Source organism: Pristiophorus japonicus, unplaced genomic scaffold, assembly GCF_044704955.1.
Source record: "Pristiophorus japonicus isolate sPriJap1 unplaced genomic scaffold, sPriJap1.hap1 HAP1_SCAFFOLD_672, whole genome shotgun sequence".
In the NCBI taxonomy this organism is placed as follows: Eukaryota; Metazoa; Chordata; class Chondrichthyes; family Pristiophoridae; genus Pristiophorus; species Pristiophorus japonicus.
In genome coordinates, this window is record NW_027254585.1 from 38,864 (window position 1) to 62,003 (window position 23,140).

At 44.4% G+C, this 23,140-nt stretch overlaps 1 non-coding gene across 1 annotated transcript; it reads right to left on the reverse strand.

Annotated features, from left to right (window-relative positions):
* Nucleotides 1-6,168: 6,168 nt before the first annotated feature.
* On the reverse strand, nt 6,169-6,251 carry trnas-uga (transfer RNA serine (anticodon UGA)). The gene has a single exon. It is a non-coding gene; the product is annotated as a tRNA-Ser (tRNA).
* Between the last annotated feature and the right edge of the window lie 16,889 nt (nt 6,252-23,140).

Here is a 23,140-nt window from a genome sequence, read left to right on the forward strand (position 1 = left end):
TGAGGTAGAAAGGAATAGATGGCTATGCTGATGGATTTAAATCAAGAAAGACTCCTGAATATTCGAGTGGAACATAAACGCTGGCATGGTCAGAACAGCCAGAAAGGCAGTATACGCTATGCTGTCCTTTGTAAGCCTATTTAATTCAGTTAGCTGCAGCATTATGCATTGGATTCAATGACAAGCTCTCTGAGTATAGGTAGGAGTGTCAGGGTCACTGTAAGAGCCTTCTGTTTCTGTGTAATAGTTTCTGAGTCTCTTTAGGTGCTCTCTGGTTCTGTGTTGCAGCTGCATGTTTCAGATTTTGAGCTGACTGTGTCTGTTTAAGTGTTGTCCGGGTTTGTGTAGGAGCGCCGGGGTTTGTGTTGCAGCTCCATGTGTCAGGTTTGAAGCTGACTGGGTCTGTGCAAGAGTTGTCTCTGTTTGTGCCGGAGAGTCGCGTCTGTGTTGGAGTGTGTCGGCCTGTGGCTGATCTCCCTCGGTCAGTGTGGTTCTGCATTGAGATGTTTTGATTCAGTACCGGTGCTATCTTGATCTTTAAATGAGGTGTCTGCATCTCCGAAGCGAGCTGTCTGGCTTGGTGAACGAGCAGTCTAGTCCTTTCTCGAAACAGTCTGCGCCAGTGTAAGAACTGCTTATATCTGTGTAAGAGCTCTCTTGGATCTGGATTGGTGATGCCTTGGCCAGGGAAGAGCTGTCTATGTCTATGTAGGAGGGACTTAATCTGTCTCTTGAACGGAGCCATGTGGGTTTGTGTAGGAAAGTTTGTGCCTGTGCTGTTAATCCCTGCTTCAGTGTAGCACCTGCCTGGTTCTTTACAGGAGCTGCCTACTTTCGCGAAGGAAATGTCAGTGTCTCTGTCGAAGCTCTCTGGAAATGTGGTGGTGTTGTCTGCGGCTGATGAGGACATATTTGCTCCTGTGTCGGTGATGCTGGGTCTCTGAAAGGAACTGTCTGAGTCTGTGCACAATCATTTTGATGCTGTGTATGCGCTTTGCCTGTCTGCACTGGAGTGTATGGATCTATGCAGCAATGTGTGACTCGCTGTAGGATCAGTACTACTCTGTGCGGGAGCTGCCTGATTCTGTTTAGCCGCTGTCTGGGTCGGTGCAGTAAAAGTCTGGATCTGTGAAGGTAGATTGTGGGACTGTGTCGGAAGATTGTGAATCTGTTAAAGTAGAGTCTGGGAATGTGAAAGAGCCGTCTGAATACGTGTTGCAGATGTCTGGCTCTGTGAAGGAATAGTCTGGGCTGTGAAAGTAAATAGAAATCGAGAAATCCACAGCGCTGAAGGAGGCCACTTCGGTCCAGAGTATACATGCCAGCCGACAAAGAGCCACAAGGCCCTTTGATCAACAACCCTGAAGGCTATATATGAACCTGTGAAGTATTACAATGGCGGAAAGATAAAGAACGCCCAGCACAATAAGTCCGCCCCACACAAACTCGACACCCCTTGCACCGAAAGATCACACACACCACCCCAATCCGAGCCATGCGAACGCATGGGAGAAGCAAAAAACAGAAAAAACCCCAGGCTAATTATGGGGAAAAAATATCTGTTAAAATTCCTCTCCATCTACGCGATCAAAATTAGTCCCAGAGATCAACTTGGTCGTATTGGAATCCCTGCAGTACTTACCATCGTATCTGCGCCAGAAAACAAGAGGCTAACCAGCCTTATCCCACTTACCAGCTCTCGGTCCGTAACTCTGCTGGTTACAGCAAGGACATTGTACTTGACTGTATAAAACATTGGTTAGGCCGCAGCTGGAGCACTGTGTGCAGTTCTGGTCACCACATTTAAAAAAAAAGATGCGATTGCGCTGGAAAGGGTACTGAGGAGATTGACAAAAAAAGTTGCCTGGACTGGAGAACTTTGGTGATGAGGAAAGATTGGAAATACTGAGTCTGTTTTCTTTGGACCAGAGGAGGCTGAGGGGAGACTATATTAAGGAGAATAACTTTATGAGGGCCCTAGATAGAGTTGGTAGGAAGGTCCTGTTTCCCTTTGCAGACTGGTCAAGAACCAGGGGGAATCGATTTAAACTAATTTCGGGTTGGACCAATTCCCCTATCTCGGGCGCCTCCTATCAACAAGAGCAGGCATTGATGACGAGATCCAACACCACCTCCAGTGCGCCAGTGCTAGCCTTCGGCCGCCTGAGGAAAAGTGTGTTTGAAGATGAATCCCTCAAAACTTTCACCAAGCTCATGGTCTACAAGGCTGTAGTAATACCCGCCCTCCTGTATGGCTCAGGGACGTGGACTATGTACAGTAAACACCTCAAGTCGCTGGAGAAATGCCACCAGCGATGTCTCTTCAAGATCCTTCAAATCCCCTGGCAGGACAGACGCACAAGTATTCGCGTCCTGGTCCAGGACATCATCCCCAGCATTGCACCACTTACCACATTTGATCAGCTCCGCTGGGCAGGCCATATGCCACACACGAGACTGCCAGAGCAAGCGCTCTTCTCGGAACACGTCCACGGCAAATGAGCCAAAGGCGGACAGAGGAAACGTTACAAAGACACCCTCAAAGCCTCCCTGATAAAGTGTGACATCCCCACTGTGACCTGGGAGTGATTGGCCATAGATCGCCCTAAGTGGAGGAAGTGCCTGCGGGAGTGTGCTGAGCTCCTAGAATATCGTCGCCGAGAGCATGCAGAAATCAGGTGCAGGCAGCGGATGAAGCTGCGGCAAACCAGGCTCCCTGCCCATCCTTTCCCTCAAAGACGGTCTGTCTGACCTGTGACAGAGACTGTGGTTCCCGTATTGAACTGTACAGCCATCTAACAACACATGCTAATAGTGGAAGCAAGCCTTCCTCGATTCCGAGGGACTGCATATGATGATGAATTAGGGGGAGGGTTAGACGAGCTGTGAGGATAAATGTCTTTACTCAGGGCGTCATGGTAGTCGGGAGCTCAATGCCTCAATGCGGCAGAAAGCCTCAAACATTTTAAAAATACTTGAATGCCACTTAAATTGCGGTAACCCATAGGACGGACTTAGAGCTGGGAAGTGGGAATTAGGCTGGAAAGCTCTTGATCGGCCTCCTCGGGCACTATTGGCTGAAATGGCCTCCTTCCATGCTGTACATTTTTGAATTTCCTACACTACAAAGTGATCACATTTTAAAAGTAATTAATTTGCTCTGAACTGCTTTGGGAAGTGCTGAGGTGAAAGTCGCTATAGGAATGCTATCATTTTAATGTAAGAGTGCCATAAGAAAATACATCGCATGAAGGCCGGTTGCCTCACTTGGTTAGCCTTGGTGTTACTAATGCCAAATTGGCATGTTGTAATTTCTCCCCATTCAAATAATATTCATTTTTACTGGTTTTTTTCCCCAAGATGGATGACCTCACATTTTCCGACATTGTATTCCATCTGCCAGACTTTAGCCCATTCGCTTAACCTTTCTAAATCTCTTTGCAGCCTCTGTGTCTTCTACACAATCCGCTTTCACACTAATCTTTGTGTCATCTGCAAATTATGTTACACGACACTCTGCCCCCTCTTCCAGGTCATCTATGTATATTGTAAACAGTTGTGGTCCCAGCACCGATCCCTGTGGCACACCACTAACCATCGATTTCCAACCCGAAAAGGACCCATTTATCCCGAATCTCTGCTTTCTGTTAGCCAGCCAATTTTCTATCCATGCTAATAGATTTCCTATGCCTCCGCGTAACTTTATCTTCTGCAGTAACCTTTGTGTGGCACCTTATCAAAAGCCTTTTGGAAATCTATATACACCACATCCATCGGTACACCTCTATCCACCATGCTCGTTATATCCTCAAAGAATTCCAGTAAATTATTTAAACATGCTTTCCCCTTCCTGAATCCATGTTGCGACTGCTTGATTGTACTATTCCTATCTAGATGTCCCGCTATTTCTTGCTTAATGATACCTTCAAGCATTTTCCCCACTATAGATGTTAAACTAACCGGCCTATCGTTGTCTGCCTTTTGTCTGCCCCTTTTTGTAAACAGAGGCGTTACATTTGCTGCTTTTTAATTCGCTGGTACCTACTCAGAGTCCTGAGAATGTTGGTAGATTATAATGAATGCATCTGCTAGAACGTCCGCCATCACTTTTAATAACCTGGGATGCATTTCATCAGGACCAGGGGGCTTGTCTAACTTGAGTCCTATTAACCTGTCCAGCACTACCCCCCTAGTGATAGTGATTATCTCAAGGTCCTTCCTTCCCACATTCCCGTGACCAGCAATTTTTGGCATGGTTTTTGTGTGTTCCACTGTGAAGACCGAAGCAAAATAATTGTTTGAGGTCTCAGCCAGTTCCACATTTCCCATTATTAAATCCCGCTTCTCATCTTCTAATGGACCAACATTTACTTTAGTCACTCTTTTCCGTTTTATATATCGGTAAAAGCTTTTACTAACTATTTTTATATTTTGTGCAAGTTTACCTTCGTAATCTATCTTTTCTTACTTTATTGCTTTCTTCTTCATTCTTTGCTGTCGTTTAAAATGTTCCAATCTGCTAGTTTCCCACAAACCGTGGCCCTCTTATACGCATTGGTTTTTATTTTGATACTCCCCTTTATTTCCTTGGTTATCCACGGCTGGTTATCCCTTCTCTTACCGACCTTCTTTTTCACTGGAATATATATTTTGTTGAGCACGATGAAAGAGCTCCATAAAAGTCCTCCACTGTTCCTCAATTGTGCCACCGTTTAGTCTGTGTTTGCAGTCTACTTCAGCCAACTCTGCCCTCATCCCACTATCGTCACTTTTGGTTAAGCATAGTACGGTCGTTTGAGACACTACTTCCTCACCCTCAAACTGTATTACAAATTCAACCATACTGTGATCACTCATTCCGATAGGATCTTTTACTGGGAGATCGTTTATTATTCCTGTCTCATTACACAGGACCAGATCTAAGATAGCTTGCTCCCTTTTATGTTCTGTAACATATTGTTCAAAGAAACAATCCCGTGTGCATTCTATGAATTCCTCCACAAGGCTACCCAGTGCGATTTGATTTGACCAAGCGATATGTAGGTTAAAATTCCCCATGATAACTGCCATTTCTTTTTCACATGCCTCCATTATTCCCTTGGTTATTGCCCGCCCCACCGTGAAGCTATTATTTGGGGGCCTATAAACTACGCCCACCAGTGACTTTTTCCCCTTACTATCTCGAATCTCCACCCACAATGATTCAACATTTTGTTCATTGGAGCCAATATCGTCTCTCACACCTGCCCTGATATCATCCCTTATTAACAGAGCTACCCCACCTGCTTTCCCTTCTTGTTTATCTTTCCGAATTGTCAGATACCGCTGTATGTTTAATTCCCTGTCCTGGCCAACCTGCAACGTTTCTGTAATGGCCAACAAATCATACCCATTTATGATGATTTGTGCCGTCAAATCATTTACTATATTTCGAATGCTTCGTGCGGTTAAGTAGAGTGTTTTAATACCAGTTTTTAAACCAGGATTTTTAGATTTGACCCCTCCTGCAGCCACTTTATATTCATACATATTGTCCCTTCCTATCACCTTGTCGTTTACACTTACCCCAGTACTATTCTGCTCTGTTGCCTCCTGCCTTTTGCATTTTTTCTTGGGGTGCTGTGATCTGAGCTCTCACCCACTCGAACTAGCTCAGAGCCCTCTCCTGGGTTCCGAATACTCCTTGCATTGTGGCACCGAGATGTCATGCTTGCCTTTCAATTACACTTTGACCCATTAGAATTTTGCTGTACATTATTCTGCTGCAAACTGCAGGGGCCACGTCGCTTAATGGATAAGGCATCTACTTTGATGCAAACACTGATGTTATCAGAAAATTGCAACGTCAAACGCTGCCGTGGTCATTTTGGCAAATCTTGTTCATCTTTATAAAACCAAACCTCGTTCGCACTCATTAACTAAAGGTGAGTTCCTCCCAAACAATGCACTGACCTTTATTAAAAGGCATTGTTTCATGCTGTGTATATTGCTCACTGATTTTTGCAGATAGTGTCCAACAAACCAACAATTAATACCGATAAATTATTAATGTTTCCAGTTCGAACAACAGCTTCGCATCAATCAGTGTAATAAAGGGCAGTGGAGGGAATTGTGATCAGATTCCAATGAGATCCCCGTGAGTCGATAAAAAAAGAGCACCTGTCGAATCGCTGCGAGCAGGGTTCGAACCTGCGCAGGGAAACCCCCATTGGATTTCAAGTCCAACGCCTTAACCACTCGGCCATCGCAGCTACACAGTAGAACTGCTTTAATAGTCGAATCGTCGGTGCAAGTTATCAGAGAGACCTGCATGCTTGCCCGATTGGATCTCCCAGACGATGTGAAAATTAAATCATAGAATCACAGAATCTCACAGCAAAGAAGGAAAATTTTCGGTCACAACTAAAATAATTTACATTTCGGTAAAAACTGAACAGTCTGGGGAGCTTCTTTCTCGAAAAACAAGTGAGATATATTTTTAACATTTTGAAGGTATTTGATCGAGTTGATGTGGAGAAAATGTTTGCTATTGTGCAGGAGTTCAGAACGGGAGGTCACCGACAAATTCAGTAGACAATTCAACAGCAACTTATTTACCAAAGAGTGGTTAGATGTGGATGATGCTATACGAGCAGTAGTTGAGGCGAATGGTACAGATTCATTTTAAAGGGAATTACCAGAGCACATGACTGAGAAATCAATAGAACAATATGCTGATAGGATCAAGTGAAGTAGGGTAGCGTGCAGCATTAACTCTAGCAACACCAGTTAGGTACAATTTTTCTCTTTCTGTGATGCAATCTCTATATACCGTTATGTCACACTCATTTTAAACAACAGCAACAACAAATTATATAATTAGCAGCTTGAAATTAGCGAAACGTCCAAGGCGCTTCACAAGAGTATTATGCGATACAAATTTGACACCGAGCCACTAAATACAAATTAGCGCAGGTGACTAAAAGATTGGTCAACCAGGTATGCTTGATAATGAGGAAGAAAGCTGTACATTGCAGGTAGATATCAAAGAACTGGTCATGGGTTTAATGGAATTCAACCTGGATAAGTATTTGATAATGCATTTGGTGAGTTCTTATAGGGAAAGGGAATAAACATTAAATGTTAGGCCACTGATGAGTGTAGAGGTGCAAATGACCTTGGAGTGCCTGTCCACAGAATCCTTGACGGTAGCAGGGCAGGTAGATAAGATGCTTGTGAATGATAGACAGAAAGGAAAAGGAGGCGGGGTGGCGTTGCTGGTTAAAGAGGAAATGAATGCAATGATGAGGAGGGACATTAGCTTGGATGATTTGGAAGCGGTATGGGGGGAGCTGCAGAATAGCAAATGGCAGAAAAAGCTACTGGTAATTGTGTACAGACCTCCAAACAGTAGTAGTGAGGTTGGGGACAGCATCCAAGAAGAAATAAGGGATGTGTGCAATAAAGGTACAGCAGTTACCATGGGCGACTGTAATCTATATATTGATTTGGCTGACGAAAATGGTAGCAATGCGGTGGAGGACGATTTCCTGGAGTATATTAGGGATGGTTTTAAACACCAATATGTCGAGGAACCACCTAGAGAGCTGGCCATCGTGGACGAGGTGATGTGTAATGAGAAGGGACTAAATGGCAAGCTTGTTGTGCGAGGCCCCTTGGGGACGTGTGACCATAACATGGTAGAATTCTTTATAGGATGGAGAGTGACACAGTTAATTCAGAAACTAGGGACCTAAACTTTAGGAAAGGTAATTTCGATGGTATGAGGCGTGAATTGGCTAGAATAGACTGGCAAATGATACTTAAAGGGTTGACGGTGGATAGGCAATGGAAAACATTTAAAGACCACATGGATGAACTTCAACAATTGTACATCCCTGTCAGGAGTAAAAATACAACGGGGAAGATGGTTCAACCGTGGCTAACAAGGGAAATTAAGGATAGTGTTAAATCCAAGGAAGAGTTATATAAATTGGCCAGAAAAATCAGGAAACCTGAGGACTGGGAGAAATGTAGAATTCAGCCAAGGAGGACTAAGGGTTTCGTTAAGAGGGGAAAAAAAGAATACGAGACGAAGTGTGCCAGAAGCATAAAAAATGACTGCCAAAGCTTTTATATATATGGGAAGAGAAAACGATTAGTGAAGACAAACGTAGGTCCTTTGCAGTCGGATTTCAGGTGAATTTATAATGGGGAACAAAGAAAAGGCAGACTAATTGAACAAATTCTTTGGTTCTGCCTTCACGACGGAAGACACAAATAAACTTCTGGATGTACTAGGGGACCGAGGGTCCAGTGCGAAGGAGGAACTGAAGGATATGCTGATTAGATGGGAAATTGTGTTGGGGAAATTGATGGGATTGAAGGCCGATAAATCCCCGGGGCCTGATTGTCTGCATCCCAGTGTACTTAAGGAAGTGTCCCGAGAAATAGTGGATGCGTTCGTGATCATTTTCCAACAGTCTATCGACTCTGGATCAGTTCCCATGGACTGGAGGGTTGGTAATATAACACCACTTTTTAAAAAAGGAGGGAGAGAGAAAAATGGATAATTATAGATCGGTTAGCCTGACATCAGTCGTGGGGAATCAATTATTAAAGATGAAATCGCAGCACATTTGGAAAGCAGTGACAGGGTCGGTACAAGTCAGCATGGAATTATGAAGGGAAAATCAAGCTTGACGAATCTTCAAGAATTTTCTGAACTTGTAATTTGCAGAGTGGACAAGGGAGAACCAATGGATGTGGTGTATTTGGACTTTCAAAAGGCTTTAGATAAGGTCCCACACAAAAGATTTGTGTGCAAAATCAAAGCACATGGTATTGGGGGTAATGTACTTACATGGATAGAAACAAAGAAACAAAGAAAATCGGTGCAGGAGTAGGCCAGTAAGCCATTCGAGCCTGCACAGGCATTCAATCAGATCACGGCTGACCATTCCTTCAGTACCGCTGTCCAACTATCTCTCCATACCCCTTGATCCACTTAACCGTAAGGGCCATATCTAACTCCCTCTTGAATATATCCAATAAACTGGCATCAACAACTCTCTGCGGCAGGGAATTCCACAGGTCAACAACTCTCTGAGTGAAGATGTTTCTACTCATCTCAGTCGTAAATGGCCTGACCCTTATCCTAAGACTATCTCACCTGGTTCAGGACTTCCCAATATCGAGAACATTCTTCCCGCATCTAACCTGTCCAGTTCCGTCAAAATCTTATATGTTTCTATGAGATCCCCTCTCATCCTTCTAAACTCCAGTGAATAAAGGCCTAGTTAATCCAGTCTCTCCTCATATGACAGCCCAGCTATCCCTGGAATCAGTCTGGTGAACCTTCGCTGCACTCCCTCAATAGCAAGAACGTCCTTCCTCAGACTAGGAGACCGAAACTGAACACAATATTCCAGGTGAGGCCTCATTAAGCACTGTACAACTGCAGTAAGACCTCCCTGCTCCGATATTCAAATCCCCGAGCTACGAAGGCCAACATACCATTTGCCTTCTTTACCGCCTGCTGTACCTGCGTGCCCACTTTCAGTGACTGATGAACCATGACACCCAGGTCTCGCTGCACCTCCCCTTTTTGTAGTCTGCCACCATTCAGATAATATTCTGCCTTCGTGTTTTTGCCCCCAAAATGGATAACCTCACATTTATCCAGATTATACTGCATCTGCCATGTATTTGCCCACTCACCTAATCTGTCCACATCACCCTGCAGCCTCTTAGCGTCTTCCTAACAGCTCACACCGCCACCCAGTTTAGCGTCATCCACAAACTTGGAGATATTACACTCTATCCCTTATTCCAAATCGTTAATGTATATTGTAAAGAGCTGGTGTCCCAGCACTGAGCCCTGAGGCACTCTACTAGTCACTGCCTGCCATTCTGAAAAGGACCCGTTTATGCCGACTCTCTGCTTCCTATCTGCCAACCAGATCTCTATCCACGTCAGTACATTATCACCAATACCATGCGCTTTGATTTTGTATACCAATCTCTTGTGCTGGGCCTGGTTAAAAGCCTTTTGAAAGCCCAAATACACCACATCCATTAATTATCCTTGTGCACTCTACTAGTTACATCCTCAAAAAATTCCAGAAGATTCGTCAAGCACGATTTCCCTTTCATAAATCTATGCTAATCCTGTCACTGCTTTCCAAATGGGCTCCTTAATGATTGATTCCAAGATTTTCCGCTTTATGGATGTCAGGCTAAGCGGTCTATAATTAGCCGCTTTGTATTTCCCTCCATTTTTAAAAAGTGGCCTTACATTAGCTACCCTCCAGTCCATAGGAACTGATCCCGAGTCGATAGATTGTTGGAAAATGATCACCAATGCATCCACTATTTCTCGGGCCACTTCCTTAAGTCCTCTGACATACAGTCTATTAGGACTCGGGGATTTATCGGCCTTTAATCCCATCAACTTCCCGAACACAATTTCCCACCTAATAAGGATATCTTTCAGTTCCTCATTCTCACTAGACCCACTGTTCCCTAGTACATTCGGCAGGTGATCTGTATCTTCCTTTGTGAAGACAGAACCGAAGTGTTGAGAACTGGTTATCAGACAGGAAGCAGAGAGTCGGGATAAACGGGTCCTTTTCAGGATGGCCGGCAGTTACTCGTGGAGTGCCTCAGGGCTCAGTGCTCGGACCCCAGCTCTTCACAGAATACATGAATGATTCAGATGAAGGAATTGAGTGTAATATCTCCAGGTTTGGAGATGGAACTAAATTAGCTGGCGGTGTGATCCGTGAGGAGGACGCTAAGAGGCTGCAGGTAGACTTGGACAGGTTAGGTGAGTGGGCAAATACATGGCAGATGCAGTATAATGTTGATAAATGTGCGGTTATCCACTTTGGTGGCAAAACAATGAAGGCAGAATATTATCAGCATGGCGGCAGATTAGGAAAAGGTGAGGTGTAACGAGACCTGGGTGTCATGGTTCATCAGTCATTGAAAGTTGGCATGCAGGTACAGCAGGCTGTGAAGAAGGAAAATGGTATGTTGGCCTTCATAGCTAGGGGATTTGAGTATAGGAGCAGGGTCGTCTTACTGCAGTTGTAATGGGCATTGGTGAGACCTCAGCTGGAATATTGTTTTCAGTTCTGGTCTCCTAATCTGAGGAAGGAAGTTCTTGCTATTGAGGGAGTGCAGCGACGTTTCACCAGACTGATTCCAGGGATGGCTAGACTGACATATGAAAAGAGACTGGATCAACTGGGCATTTGTACACTGGAGTTTAGAAGGATGAGAGGGGATCTCGTAGAAATATGTAAGATTCCGACGGGACTGGACAGGTTAGATGCGGGAAGAATGTTCAAAATGTTGGGAAAGTTCAGAACCAGGGGACACAGTCTTAGGATAAGGAGTAGGCAATTTAGAACGAAGATGCGTGGAAACTTCTTCACTCACAGAGTTGTTAACCTGTGGAATTCCCTTCCGCAAACAGTTGTTGATGCCAGTTCATTGGATATATTCAACATGGAGTTATTGTGGCCCTCATGGCTAAAAGGGTCAAGATGTAGGGAGGAAACAGGAAAGCGGTACTGAGGGAATGATCAGCCATGATCTTATTGAGTGGTGGTGCAGGCTCGAAGTGTCGAATGGCGTAGTGCTCAATCTATTTTCGATGTTTCTATGTTGAGAAGCAACACGGAATACTCGCCTTCATTCGATGAGCCATATAATAAAAGATGGGGGAAGTTATGCTTCAAATGTGTAAAACTCTCGTTGGCCACAGCTAGATTATTGCATGCTTCTCTGGTCACCGCATTACAGGAATGATCAGACTGCACTCGTGAGCATACAGGATAGATTTAGACGGATGGTGAATTTAGCTCTGAGTAAGTATTGCATCGGCTGGGTTTCTTTTCTTTGGAACAGAGGAGGCTCAGGGGGTCCATATTGAAGTGAATAAAATTATGAGTGTCCTAGATCGAGTGCATAGAAAGCATCTATTTCCCTTCGCAGAGGCGCCATAGATTTAAAGTAATTGGTAGGAGGTTTTCCGGAATTTTAGGTACACTGTTTTCACCCAGGGGTGGTGAGAGTCTGGAACTCACTCCTAAAAGTGATTTAGAGGCAGTAGTCCTCAGCTCTTTTAAAAGTGCTTGAATGTGCACTTCAATTCCAGTAACCTAAAAGGCTATGGACCAAGAGCTGGAAAGTGGCAATAGTCTGGATAGGTCGGATTTTAGACGGGAGTTAGGTCATGATCTGGTGTTTCTTCGGCAGCTCAGTGCATTTTGCAGCAAATCAATACTTCAGAGAAGGGAAACTGCGTACCCTGCAATTCCTGTTATAAGAGTGGCTCCAATCCTACCCACTTTTCCATTGAGTTCTCTTAGAACCTGAGTCTATTACACATGAACAAGAGCAAGCCATCCAACCTGTTACAGAAGGACAGCAGAATTCCATTAGCCCCTCGAGCCAGTTGCAAAGGACAAGAGGAAGTAATTCAGATCCTTGGGCTTTTTATACAAGAATAGTAGAACGCCTTCGGCCGCTCGTACCTGCTGCATTGATGACGAGGAGGCGCACTTTCCTGTTACACAGAATTAGCTGGAGGCCATTCAGCCGCATTGCAATATTGCACAGGGAAAGGAGAAGGCCATTAACGCCTCAAATCTGAGCCTTAGGAGAGGCAGAAACCGATCAGTTCCTTGAGCTTGCTCGACAAGAAGAGTATAAGTCCATTTAGATCCTAGAACATAGAAACATAGAAAACGGGAGCAGTAGTAGTCCATTCGGCCCTTCGAGTCTACATCGCCATTTAATATGATCACTCCTAATCCTCTATCTCAACACCATATTCAGGCGTTTCCCCCATATCATTTGATGTATTTTGTGTCTAGAAATCTATCTCCCTCTTAAATATATTCAGTAACTCGGCATTCACAGCCTTCTGTGGATGGGGATTCCATAGCTGCACCACTCTCTGAATGAAAAATAAATCTCACCTTCTCTTCCAAAATTTCCTACCACGTATCCTGCGACTGTGACCCCTTGTTATAACCTTCCCAATCAGGTGAATCATCTTCCCCGCATCCAGTCAATTCAACCCGTTCAGAATGGTATACGTTTCAATGAGATCCTCTCTCATTCTTCTAAACTCTACAGAATACAGGCCGAGTCGTCCCAATCTCTGCTCATACGACAGTCCTGCCATCCCAAAAATCGATCTGGTGAACCTTCGCTGCTCTCCCTCTATGGCAAGTATATCCTTTCTTGGGTAACGAAAGCAAAACTTCACACAATACTCCAGGTGCGGTCTCACCAAGGCCCTGTTGAAATGTAGTAACACATCTTTACTCATTTACTTACATCTTCTTGGAATGAAGGCCAACATACCATCTGCCTTCCTCACTGCTTGCTGCACCTGTATGTATGATGTCAATAGACTATTTTACGGATACCAGGTCCCTCTGCCTATCGATCCTGTTTCCTGTCCATTAACCATTTTTCAATCCATGCTAGTAAATTACCCCCAATCATATATGTTTTAATTTTGCACACTACATCTTGCGTGGAACTTTATCAGAGGCCTTCTAAAAATCAAAATACACTATATCCACTGGTTCAACCTTAACTTTTCTATCAGTTACATATTCAAAAACCCGAGTAGATTTGTCAAACATGATTTACTTTTCATGAATTCATGCTGACTTTGTCTAACCCCTTTGGTATTATCTTAATGTTCCGTTATAATATCCTTTACTATAGATTCTCGCATTTTCCCGACAACTGGTGTTCGGCTAACCGGTCTGTAGTTCCTTGTTTTCTCTCTCCCTCCATTTTGAAACAGTGGGGTTACATTTGCCACCGTGCAAACTGCAGGAACTATTCCATAACCTATAGTTGTTTGGAAGTTGTCAACCAATGCATGCACTATTTCCATTGCAACCTCTTTTAGTACTCTGGGATGCAGATCATCAGGCCCTGGGGATTTATCGGACTTCATTCCCATTAGTTTCCTCAGCACTATTTTCTTACAAATAATCATGTCCGTTAATTCCTCTTGCTTACTAGACCTTTGGTTCTCAAGCATTTTTGGGATGTTATTTATGTCCTCCGTGAAGACAGAACCGAATTATTTTTTTCATTGTCCTGCCATTTCCTTGTTCCACATTATAAATTCCCCCGTTTCTGTCTGTAAAGGGCCTACATTTGTCTTCACTAATCTTTTCCTTTTTAGGAACTTGTACAATCTACTGCAGCCGTTTTTATGTTCATGCAAGTTCACTCTTATACTCTATTTCTCGCCTCTCAATCAATCTCTTGGCACATTTTTGCTGAATTCTAAATTGTTCCCCATCTTCAGGCTTGTACTTTTTCTGGCAACTTTGTATAACTCTTCTTTGAATCTAATACTATCCTTAATTTATTTTGTTAACCATGGTTGGGTCAGCATCCTTTTATTTTACACCAGAAAGGAAAGTATAACCGCCGCAATTGATACATTCGATTCTGAAATGTTAGTCCTTGCCCATCCACCAACATGACGTTTGTTGACTCTTCCCAATCTATCATACCCCATGCAATTCATTCCCCATGCATTCGTAGCTTTCTTTGCTTAGATTTAGGACCATAGATTCGGATTGGGCTACTTCACTTTCCATCCTAATAACGAGTTTAATCGAGTTATTGCCACTCTTCGCTAAAGGACCCCAGACAACTTGACTTTTAATTAACCCCTTCTCATTAAACAAGACCCAATCTAGGATATTCTGTTCCCTAGTAGGCTCCGCAAAATACTGGGCTAAAAAAACAACTGGTACAAACGCCAGGAATTCATCGGCCACATTATTATTACTTTAATTTATATGTAGTTTAAAGTCACCTTCGATGATGGTAGTACCCTTGTTACATGCAGCTCTAATTTCCTGTTAATGTTATCCTCGACACTACCACAACTGTTTGGAGGCCTATGGACAACTCACACCAATCTTTTCTGGTCCTTCGTTCTCTTTAGCGCCATCCAACTGAATCTACATCTTGTCTTTCTGAGCCGAATACCTTTCTCATTATTGCGCTGATATCATCCATTACCAACAACGCAACACAACCCACTCTTCCTTTTTGCCTGTCCTTTCCAAATACCGAATATCATTTGATATTCAGTTCCCAACCCTGGTCACCGTGCAACCATATATCTGTAATTGCAACGATATTGTATCTGTTTACATCTGTTTGCGCTGTTAATTCTTCTATCTTATTACAGATGCTTCGTCCATTCAGATACAATGCTTTTGGATTGGTCTTTTTAACATTATTAGAGATCGTAACATTATTTTGCACTACAGATCGATTTATCTTATCGCTTTTTTTCTTATCAGGTTCCTATTTATTAGTGCACTCTTTTGTTTGTGTACTCTGTCCCTACTTGACATAATGTGGTTACATTACTACAATCACTTTCTGGCATTGCTTCATTTTCATTTCTCTTTAGCATTCTAGATTTCTCTGCATTGCGGCCGTCCTCCCCAACGCCTCCCCTCCCCCACTCCACTCTCCCCTTAATAGAAGATGTTGCATAGGATTAGGACGAGGCATTTCAGACACACTGACCTGCTATACAGGAACAGGTTGAGACTAATTAACCCATAGAACCTGTTAAATAGGACGCGGGGGATGACATCCCGTCCCTCAAACTATTGCACAGGAACAGCCTGAGTCATTCAGCCCCTCTAGCACATTACAAAGCTGAGGCCTGTGGCACTGGACTAGTAATCCAGTGAGAGAAAATCACAGTCCACCAAGAGAGTAGGACAATTTAAGTTCAATTAAATACATCTAGAATTTTAAAAGTATTAATAATCATGACCATTGACGCAACACACCCATCTCGTTCAATAATCTCCTTTAGTGAAGGAAATCTGCAGTCCTTACTGGTCTTGGCCCAGATATGGCTCCAGATCCAGAGCAACGTGGTTGGCTCTTTACTGCCCCATGAAAAGGCCGAACGAGAAACTCATTTGCATAAGGTGGCTAACCATCACCTTCACAAGGGCAATTAGGGAAGTGCAATAAAGGCTGCCCTTGCGAGCATTGTCCACATGCTAGAATGAATAAAAGAAACAACAGGATCTTGAGATTGTTACACAGGAAAAAGAAGAACCGCAAGAGAGGTCAGAGAATGTGGAGTCTGGATACAATTAGATAAATGCATAGCTAGCTGGCTTTAAGACAGAAAGCAGAGAGTCGGGGTAAAAGTTAGCTTTTTAGATTGGCAAAAGGTGGGTAGTGCTGTTCCACAAGGATCGGTGCTGGGACCACTGTTGTTTACAATTTATATTAATGATTTCTACCTGGGAATCAAAAACACAATTTCTCAATTTGTGGATGACGCCAAATTAGTTGGATATTCAATACTGAAGATGACTGCAACAAATTCGGTCGCGAAAATCTGTTGCATAGATGAGGAGAAGGCAATGCCAAACCAACGAACCTGTTGCACAGAAATAGTAGGAGGCAATAGAGCCTCTCCAGTCTGTTACACAAGAACAGGAGAAGGCCATTAACCGCTTGCTAGCGATGTCAAATAGAGTGTTACATGGTTAAAAGAAGAGTTGGAAAGTGAGATTAGGCAGAATAGCAATTTTCGGACGGTGCGTACACGCTGGGCCGAAGTAGCTTCCTTCCGTGCTGAAAGGTTCTACAAGTCCATGACAAAACATCCCTTTCAAAGATAATGATTCGGGTCTGACAGGACATCAGTTTTAGACGGCGGAGATTGATCCAGTGGCGTTGAAATTTCATCGACCTGAAACGTTCACTCTGTTTCTCTCTCCGCAGATTCTGCCTCATCTGCTGAGTGATTCCAGATATTTTTTTTTTTAGCTCAGATTACTCATCAACACTATTTTACTTTAGTATTGATGCACAATTTGGCGACTCTGTGGTGCAATGGATAGCACGTTAGATTTTCAATTCTTGGCATATTAAGCATTCAAAGTTTTTGTGCTCGACTCCCACCAGAGTCAAGATTTGAGCCTGGGCCGTACAGTGAACTTTGCATCAAAGCAGTACTTCAGAGAAGGCTAACTGTGGTCCCTGCACTTTCTGTTGCACAAGTGGCTCCAGTCCTTCCCAATTATCATCTAAATATTTTGCTCAATAACAGATGCAAGCAATCGAGCCTGTTACACAGGGACAGGTGGAGTCCAATGAGTCACTTAACCCCTCAAACCAATTGCAAAGGGCAGGAGGAAGCCATTCAGCTGTGTGCACCTGTTTTACAAGAAATGTCGAACTCCATTCGGTCGCTCGAACCTTTCGCATGGTTGACCAGAAGGCAATGCCAAACCAACGAAGCTGTTGAGCAGAAATAGGAGGATGCCATTGAGCCTCTCCAGTCTGTTGCACAAGGACAGGGGAAGGCCATTAACCCCTCGAGCCTGAGGAAAAGGACTGGCAGAAGCCATTCAGCTCCTTGAGACTTATCTATAAGAAGAGTAGAAGTCCCTTTAGCCATTCGAAAGACTGGGGATGAGGCATTTGCGACTCATAACCTGTTATACAGGAACAGGAGGAGGCTAATCAATCTCCCGATCCTGTTGCGTAGGAACAGGGCACATCATCCCTTCCCTCAACCTGTTGCAAAAGAATAGGAGGTGTCACTCAGACCCTTCAGCGCATTACACAGATGGAGGTCAATCATAGTAGCATGATGTTTATGTCACTGGACTAATAATCCAGAGAGAAGAAATCATAGCCCACCACGAGAATGGGGAAATTTAAATTCAATTAAGTAAATCTGGAATTTTAAAAGTATCAATAATGATGACCATTGTAACAAAACTCCTCATCTGGTTCACTTGTCTCCTTTCGGGAAAGAATTCTGCCGTCCTTACTGGTCTGGGCCTACATGGGACTCCAAACCCACAGCAATGTTATTTGCTCTTAACTGACCTCTGAAATGGCCTGGCGAGCTAGTCGGTTGCGTAAAGTGACTCACCAACAATTTTACAAGGGCAGATAGAGATGGGCAACAAGTCCGGCCCTTGCTAGCGATGTCGACATGCTTGAATGAATAAAATAAAAAAAATAGATTGTTACATCGGAACAAGAAGAGCCTCAAGCCAGGTCAGAGAATGCGGAGTCAGGTGACAACTAGCAGAATAGATAGCTAGCTGGCTTCAAGACAGAAATCACAAAGAGTAGCTGTAAAAGTTAGCGTTTCTTAGCCGCAAAATGCGGGTAGTGGCGTTCCACAAGGATCGGTGCTGGGACCACTGTTGTTCAAAATTTACATTAAAGATTTAGACCTCGGAATCAAAAACAATATTTCTAAATGTGTGGGTGACACCAAATTAGGAGAGATAGTCAATACGGAGGAACACTGCAACAACTTACAAGAGGACATTAATAAACTTGCAGAATGGGCATATAATTGGCAAATTAATTTCAAACCATATAAATGTGAGGTGTTACATTTAAGTAGGAGACTTAGTGACGTCACTTATAATTGGAAGGTGCCAGTCTGGGTAGTGTACAGGAACAAAGGGATATCGGAGAACAAATACAAAAACTCTAAAAAAATAAAGGCATAAGTTAGCAAGGCCATAAAAAAGCAAACCAAACACGCTGATTTATGTCGAGGCAGACAGAATTGAAAAGTAGCGACATTATGCTAAACCAATATTTAACCGTCATTAGATCACGCTTAGAGTACTACGTACAGTTCTGGTCGCCATATTATAAAAAGGACATGGAGGCATTTCAGAGGATGCAGAGAAGATTTTCAAGGATGATACCAGAACAGCCAGAGTATACAAATCAGGAAAGGATGAACAGGCAGTGTCTCTTTTCTCTTGAAAAAGGAAGGCTGAAGCGTGACATGATACAGACATTTAAAATTATGAAATATTTTGATGGAGTGGATACAGTTAGAATGTTTCAACTTGTGGGGATCAGAATAACTAGACGCTATCGATATAAGATAGTCACCATGAAATCAAAATAGGGAATTCTGAAGAAACTTATTTACCCAAAGAGTGGTGAGATTGTGGAACTCGGTACCACAGAGAGTGGTTGAAGAGAATTGTATGGAAGTATTTAAGGAGGGGCTAGACAGGCATATGAGAGAGAAGGAAATAGAGCATTAGGCTGTTGCGGAATGTTGATTGGAGGCTCCAGTGGAACATAAAAGACTAGCTGAGGCGAATGGCCTGTTTCAGTGCTGTATATCCGATGTAATCCAATGCTTGACATGATTGTACTTGACTCCATTCCGATGAATGCTACCCGCCACAACCTGAATGAGACCCCAACATTGCGCGAGATAGAAAACGCCATAAGAAAGCTAAAAATTAACAAGGCTACGGGGGCTGACGGAATCATTGCTGAGGCACTAAGGTATGGCGGCGAGGCACTGCTGGCGCGAATACCTGACCTCCTTTCGCTCATCTGGAGGGAGGAAAGCATGCCGGGATATCTTAGTGATTCAGTGATCGTGAACATCTTTAATAAGGCAATAAGTCCGACTGCAGCAACTAAAGGGGAATCTCCCTGCTGTCAGCCACTTGGAGAGTCGTCGCTAGCCTTCTCCTCAACTGACTTCTTCCTGTGGCCGAGGAGCTCCTCACAGAGTTGAAGAGCGGATTTCGCCCCTTCCGGGGTACAATGGCCATGATTTTTTGCAGCACGACAGCTGCAGGAAAAATGCAGGTAACATGGCCTTCTTCAAACTTCCAAATGCCTTTCCCACTCTCAACCACGAGTGCCGAAAGAGCGTCCTCCTCCGTTTCGGACGCCACCAAAAGTACGTCACCATCCTCCGCCTGCTCCACGATGACATGCAGGCTGTGATCCTTACCAACGGATCCATCACAGACGCAATCCACTTCCGGACCGGTGTCAAGCAGTCTGCGTCAACGCTCCAACCCTCTTCTCATTATTCCTGCCTGCCATGTTCCACCTCGCAGTCAACAAGCTCCCCGCTGGAGTGGAACTAAACTACAGAACCAGGGGAAACCTGTTCATCCTTCGCCATCCCTAGGCAAAGTCCAAGACCATCCCAACCTCTGTCGTGAGCTACAGTAAGCGGATGACGCCTGCCTCTGTGCTCACACAGAGGCTGAACTCCAGGACACATTCGAGGTATTTACTGAGGCACACGAAAGCATGGCGCTTGCGCTAAACATGAGTAAGACAAAGGTCCTCCACCAACTTGTCCTCGCTGCACAGCACTTCCCCCCAGTCATCAACATCTATGGTACGGCCCTGGACAACGTGCACCAATTCATTATTTCGGGCGCCTCCTATCAACAATAGCTGGCATTGACGACAAGATCCAACAACGTCTCCAGTGCGCCAGTCAGCCTTCGGCCGCCTGTGGAAAAGTGTGTTTGAAGACGAGAACTTCAATACTTTCACCAAGCTCATGGTCGATAGGCCGTAGTAATACCCGTCCTCCTGTACTGCTCAGCGATGTGGAACATGCAAAGTAGACACCGCAAGTCGCTGGGGAAATACCACCAACGATTTATCCGAAAGAACCTACAAATCCCCTGGAAGGACAGACACACCAAATTTAATATCCTCGTCCAGGCCAACATACCCAGCATTTTAGCACTGACTGCACATGATCAGCTCCGTTGGGCAGGCCATATAGTTCGAATTTCAGACACGAGACACCCAAAGCAAGTGCTCCACTCCTAACTCTTGCACGGCCAACGAGCCAAAGGTGGGCAGTGGAAACGTTACAAGGACACACTCCCTGATAAAGTGTGACATTCCCACTGACACTTGGGAGTCACTGGCCCATGACCGTCCTAAGTGGAGCAAGTGCATCCGGGAGGGCACTGAGCTGCTCGAGTCTCATCCCCGAGAGCATGCAGACATCAAGCGCAGGCAGCGGAAAGAGCGTGCAACAAATCAGACTCCACTCCCAACCTTTACTTCAAACACTGTCTGTCCCACATGTGACAGACTGTGGTTCCCGTATTAGACTGTACAGCCACCTACCAACCCATGCTAAGAGTGGAAGCAAGTCTTCCTCCATTCCGAGGGACTGCCTATGATGATGATGATGATGACGTGAGGCTATTGCACAGGAAGAAGCCTTTCAATGCCTTGAACCTTGTACGCAGGAGCAGGCTCTTCATCCCCTCATACATGTTAAATAGTAACAGGTGGCCAACATTCAACTTCTCAAGCGTTTTAAATAAGAACAGGAGGTGGGTCATTCAGCACTTTCCAGACAGTTTTATAGTTAAAGGAAAAGGCAATTCTGCCCCTCGAATCCGTTGCATAGGAACAGAAGGTTGTAATTAAGCCCATAGATGCTCATACACTAGATAAATAGGAGGACATTCAATCTCCCGAGCCGGCTACATAGGAACAGGAGAAGAATTTTCAACCCACAGAGGCAGGTTAATCAGGAACAGGAGGAGTTCATTCACTGCCTCAAACATGTTAGACAAGACAGGAGGAGGGTATTCAGCCACTCGAGCTTGTTACACAAGAATAGGAGGAGGCCATTCATCCACTTGCGCCTGTTGCACTGGAACGGTTAGAGGCGATTCAGTCCTTCGAGCCTGTAGCAGTGGAACAAGAGGACGTCATTCAGCCCCCATAAATTGTTACACAGAAGCACACTATTCGGCCCCTCGGAATAGTGGGGATGATTAAACGCTGTTAGACATCAACAGGATACATAGAATCATACAAACATAGAAACTGGATGCTGGAGAAGGCCATTCGGCCCTTCGAGCCTGCACCACCATTCATATGATGATGGCTGATCATGCAAAATCAGTACACAATTCCTGCTTTCTCTCCATACCACTTGATCCCTTTAGCAGTAAGTGGCACATCTTACTCCCTTTTGAATATACTAACGAACTGGCTACAACAACTTTCTGTGATAGAGAATTCCACAGGTTCGCAATTCTCTGAGTGAAGAAGTTTCTCCTCATCTCAGTCCTAAATGGCTTACCCCTTATCCTTAGACTCTGATCCCTAGTTCTGGATTTCCCTAACATCGGGAACATTCTTCCTGCATTTAACCTGTCCAATCCCGTCAGAATTGTATCTGTTTCTATAGAATCCCCTCTCATTCTACTAAATTCCAGTTAATATAAGCCAGTCAATGCAGGAGGAGGCGATTCAAGCCCTCGACCTTTGTATTTAGGAAACGGAGCAGGCCATTCAGCCACTCAAGCCTGTTACATGAGAGCTGAAGGAGGCTATTCATCCCCTTGCCCCATTTGCATAGGTAAAGGATGAAGTTAAGAGTACGGTTACACAGTGGTTATGTTACTGGTTTAGTAATTCAGAGGCATGTGTACACATTCAACCATGGCAGCTGTGGAATTTGAAGTGAATTCATTAAATACATCTGGAATTAAAATGACGTTATCCTGTCCTTCCTCGTCAACTCTATCAACCTAATGTTCTATTCCCTTCTCCCTCATATGCGTATCTCAATTTCCCTCGCCGCCATGCTCCACCTCATAATCAACAAGCTCCCCATTTAAACTCAGGAACAGTCGGAAGCTGTTTAAACAACGCCGCCACCAGGGCAGGTACAAGATCACTCCTACCTCTGTCATTGAGCTGCACTATGTGGACGCCGCCTGCGTCTGTGCACATTCAGTGGCTGAACTCCAGGGTATAATCACTGTATTCCCTGAGGCATATGAAAGCATGGGCCTTACGCTGAACATCCGCAAGACAAAATTCCTTCACCAGCCTGCCATCGCCGCACAGCACTGCCCTCCAATCATCATGCCCCAAGGCACGGCCCTGCATAACGTGGACCCTTTCACATATCTCGGCAGCCTCTTATCAACAAAGGCATATGTGAATGCAGAGATTCAGCATCGCCTCCAGTGCGCCAGAAGAGCCTTCTGCCGCCTGCGGAAATAAGTGTTTTAAGATCAGATCTTAACAAATCTATTACCAAACTCATGGTTTATAGGGCTGTACAAACACCCGCTCTCCTGTATGGGTCTGAGGCATGCACGATGTACAGAAGGCACCTCAAGTCGCTGGCGATATACCACCAACGATGTCTCCGCTAGATCATGAAAATCTCCGGCGAGGACAGGCACACCAACATCAGTGCCCTCGACCAGGCTAAAATTCACTGTATTGAAGCACTGCCCACACTCGATCAGCTTCG